General features: G+C 38.0%; 1 protein-coding gene across 2 annotated transcripts in view; it reads right to left on the bottom strand.

Moving 5' to 3' along the window:
• LOC113828161 (glutathione S-transferase 1) overlaps positions 1–5,000 on the bottom strand; it is a gene marked incomplete in the record, with an annotated part of 200,075 nt that overhangs the window by 184,120 nt on the left and 10,955 nt on the right. The window contains 1 exon segment of one of the 2 annotated variants that reach the window (XM_070130958.1): positions 3,367–3,435. 2 annotated transcript variants of the gene reach the window in all.

Below are 5,000 nucleotides of genomic sequence, written 5' to 3'. Positions count from 1 at the left end.
TGTCAGAGTTGATTATGATTACCATTGCCGATTTTATTACTTCCATCACTCTTAGTCAGTTATTACTATCATCAATGCTTTAATAGAGACAGTTACCATTTCCAATGTTGTTGGTGATAATAACATTTTTATCATTAATATTGTAAGGCTTAATAATTCAATAAGAATGATAAAGTTCGAATAGTTACCCAAACCTACATGATTTTTATCACTATCATCATTACTAATATTGCCAATATAATATATTAACCACTGTAATGATATCAATATCATTACTATTATCCTCATTTCTAAATTCTGCTGAAGACGTTTCCAGATATCATTAACATTACCCCAGTACCATTATCCTTCCCATCAAGTCAAATCTGATACAAAGAACCATTCCGAAATCTACAAAAAAATACCGAAAACCTCAGCTAAATATACAAGGAGTTGGTCTGGCACTTTATCTGTAGGCTCACTCAGCGCTCTTAGGTCCACTCCGTAAACTGTTTGCCGCTAACTATTCGCCCTCTAAACGCAGTTCGAATAAGCAACGATCAGTCCAACCCGTGAATTTATAAAACATTTCTGTCTTGTTTCAAACAGAGTCCGTGACTGATTCCATGGATTTACTCAAAAGCAGATGCAGGCTGTTGTGTTTATCATATGCATTTTTGTTTATTTGTTGTATTTAATGTTTAATTCTAGTACTAAGTACACTAAAAATTATATATTGTAGAGAATATTCAGTGGTATAGTAGATATTCAAACGTGGGATTTATCGAGAAGAAATATCTCCTCTAACGGCCCGTTTCTATTTTCTTGCGGTTTTGTTTGGTCTGGCTTTCTCATCCAAGTACAGGAGATGGCTATTTATGGCGCAGACTTCACATATGGAGACTGTTTGGACACAGTGTATTTTTACACCCATGTACACACACACCTAAATTCTTATACTAGGAAAATACAAACATATACGCGTGTATCATACGCACATATACACATGCACACACACACACACACACACACACACACACACACACACACACACACACACACACACACACACACACACACACACACACACACACACACACACACACACACACACACACACACACACACGCGCGCGCGCGCGCTCGCGCTTTCAATGGACACTAGTTATAACAGATATTTCATTATGCTGTACCTAACGTACATCATAAAATTACCCAAGCATCAAAAACAAACACCAAATTTCTCTTTTTTCCCTCACTTATCCAAAAGCCCGCGAAAACTTTTATCCACCTAATGAATACATCGCAAATCCAGAGCTTAATTACGTAAGTTGCTTCGCCGGGCGAGTAACCTAATTAGTCGCAGTTAATTACACAATATTCCGCGAGGTTGTGGGATGAAGTGACTCTAATGATTCTTCCCGAGTGAGTAACTGGTTTATCTTAGACAATCTTGATCTCCGAAACGCAATTATGAAGCGGCGACTCCGTGAATCCGAAGCGGTTTGGTTGGTTCGGTTCGGCCTTGTGGTTTGTCGTTTCTCAAGCTGATGGTTTTGTTGTGTTCTGTGGTTGTAAGTTGTTGTTTTTATGTTGTTCTTTTGTTGATTTGTTGCTTTGTAAGTTTTTGGTTGTGATTTGTTTTGCGGTTTTTGGTTGTGTCTGGTATTCGTTGTTTCTTGTTGGTTTGTTGTTTCGTAAATTGTTGGGTATGTTTTTTATGTGGTTTTAAATTATTTTTTGTGCTTCGTTGTTTAGGGTTGTAAATCCTTGGTTGTGTTATGTGATTGCATTTTTTTTTTGTGGTTGTGAGGTTTTTATAGCTGTGAAATTTTAGTTCTGTTGTATTTCGCGTTTTACAGTTTATTGTTTTCCGGTTGTAAATTATAATGTGTTGTATTTTACTGTGTAGTATGTTGTTTTGTAATCGTAATTTAGGGAAAGGCTAGATCAGTAGCAATTCGAGGAGGTCATGACGTCAAATTTTGATGGCGTCACCAAAGTTGCGATTCTGATTTTGGAAAAAGCACATAGGGTTTATTTTCTTATTGGTCTCTTCAATTTTCAAAAAGGATGGAAAATATTGATTTTAATGGTTATATTTTCATTGAACATTCATCAAAATAGCCCTGTCGATGAGCATTGTGGGCGATTATGTTTATGCATGAATGATTCTCATGTGGAATTGCTCGCAGTGGGTCAAGCTATAGGCCTGTATTTTTTTATTCAGCTTCAAGAAATTAAGTGTACTACTTTAATAATTACCTCCATGCACTCAATGAATGAATGAAAGGTATTTTATTTAATGTGTAGGATACCCGGCCGGGCTATCTTTAGAAAAGCACATGTTCATGTTTACATTTTGTACAATATCCAGCATTACTTCACGGCTTGCTTGCCTGTGACCGTATAATTTAGTCCTAACACTGCCACATGCATTACATAAGGCAAGAGAGCTTCCTATCTAGCTAGCTAGGTACACCTACACCTGCAGCGCTGTAGTAAAAGCCTACCTTCAGCAGACTTTCCATATTCACCGCTCGTCCAGCAGTACACGAATTTCGTGGTAGTAGCGACTTTGTAATTTCTCATAACTGATTCGAGTGAAAGATTATCATCATCAGTTAAATTGTCCATTCACTTTTTGGCATAATTGTTGCAGCAGAGCGGCCAGTTAGTGGGGGCTGCCATCATCAAGATAAACCTTATGTTCTTTTTTCCAAAAAACAATCGCAACTTTTGTGACGTCATCAGAAACTGACGTCATGAACTCCTCGAGTTGCTACTGATCTAGCCTTTTCCGGTAAATTATTGCCTGCGTTGTATTGGTAGTGGCAGTTAGTTCTGGGTAAGTTTATTGCGAGTGTATACCTAGGCCTACAGCAGACAATACTCAATTCTTGACACTGAGGATGACCAAAAAGATGAGGATGGTGATAAGGATAATGATGGTGATTAGTAAATGCCCTCTTACGACACATGGACAGTCACTTAACTCTTGAAAACTCACATGTCCTCCTGACTTTCTCTCCCTCCCCAAGTGTTCCTCCACCCTACTCCTATCCACTGCGTGTTTCCATGGCAACCAATGGCTACGTGCGAGCTGAACTATGGCAATTTCCTAAAGCATCTGCCAACAGCCAAGGCGTTCTCAACGGCGGCGATCCATCATGCCTCTTCTTTGTTAGAGATACATTCCATCCATTCATTAACCCACATATCTGAACAATTCCTCTTTTTCTGTCAGCGGGAAAATATGCAAAATAGTGAACCACTTATCACGCTGATGCTGTACAGGTTTTAACTAGCCTAAATTGTAGCCATTTGCTCCTTCGGACGTTTACAAATTTGATCCAATTTTCAGGAGAATACTCTTTGCTGTACTCACGTGGACTACACGGCGCACCTCGCAAGACCCAGCAAGTCGTCCTCCTTCGGGCTCGTGAACAATTCGTACCTGGAATGTGAACAAAATATTTCATCATCAACGTGCATGTCTTTGATGTTCCTTTGTGACTACGGACTAAACTTTTATCTCCTCTTTAAGTCATAAATATTTAAGTGTGTTTTTTGTTTTTGTTTTTTTTTTGGGGGGGGAGGGGGATCCCTACATTGAAATGAGGTTCCTTTGTTGTTTACTTGTGTTTTCGCGTAGATAAATAATCAGCGAATCAGTGCCTTCCTTATTGGGCCAAGTCACCGCTGCTAAACAACCCCCTACCCATTCTTTTCTCTCTTCCCCCATTAACTCCCTCTCCCAGAGCCCCCGCGCCGCCACCTCAGCCACGCAACATACCCATAACTCATCACATTAGCCCGGGCATTACCCATGGCCCCCACTCTTTATCCATCCATCTTGGAAATTACCCAACGTGGCCTATCCATCAAGAACCTGGAGTCCCTTGGCCACACGCCGATCACCTGTTCGCCATTTAAGGGTCGACGGGCGGGGCCTTCCTGTGATCGGGTCGAGCGGGCTGCGATCACGGGCCGGGCGCGAGGGAGGCGGTCGGGACGTGCGCGCGCGGGTAATGATGCTGGGAAGTGTGGCTAAGGTGATTATGATTTCCCTATATATATATATATATATATATATATATATATATATATATATATATATATATATATATATATATATATGAAAAGATATATGTCGTGTTTATATATGAGTATGTGTGTGTGTGCATAACTTTATATAGCATATCTATATATATAGACATATAGATATAGATATAGATATATACATATATCATATATATATACATATCTATATATTGTATTATACATCCATACATACATTTACACACACACATATATACATCCTTACAATTAGAATATAAAAGCGATAGAAATGATTACTCAATCTCCCTATTGCTATTCTGCAAAAGGTCAAAAGTTTATCAGAAACTTTCGTAAAGGGCCTGAAATTACCTTTTAGAAGTGGAAGGATAATTAGGCCAATTAAGAGCCAATCCCATGAAGGACCAGAGGAGCTAAAGTGGCTTGACCACACTAAAAGAAAAAAAATGAATATAAAAGAAAATCTTAAAAACAAATCCCTCACTCATCCTATAATAGATTATGGAAGAGGAGGGTTGAACTACAGTTCGTGATTGTAGCAGTTTCTTTTTATCATTTTCTTAATTAATTATTTTTCCTTCTTTTTTCTTTCTTTTCTGCTCTTTAAATTCTTTTTATTTCCTTATTTTTCTTTTTTATATCTTTCTATCATTCTTTTTCTTATTTCCTTTTTTCGTTTCTCTTCTTTTTCTTCTTTTTTCAATCATCTCAACCGTATTACCATCACTACCTTGCAGAACGCTTGCAATATGCAAGAAGTTCAGTCTCGGCACCGTGACTGTTATTGTACCGCTATTACGTAAATACATCAATGATTATTTAAATGATAAAATCTTAGTATTGAATGGATAAAAAATATATATTGCTGTCGTAATTGCAGCAAAAAGAAACAACATATAAATCCCTGACAAACATTGATTTATTCAATTCATATCATCTCAT

The sequence above is a fragment of the Penaeus vannamei genome, chromosome 2, assembly GCF_042767895.1.
Source record: "Penaeus vannamei isolate JL-2024 chromosome 2, ASM4276789v1, whole genome shotgun sequence".
In the NCBI taxonomy this organism is placed as follows: domain Eukaryota; kingdom Metazoa; phylum Arthropoda; class Malacostraca; order Decapoda; family Penaeidae; genus Penaeus; species Penaeus vannamei.
This window is presented reverse-complemented; position numbering and strand designations above follow the sequence as displayed.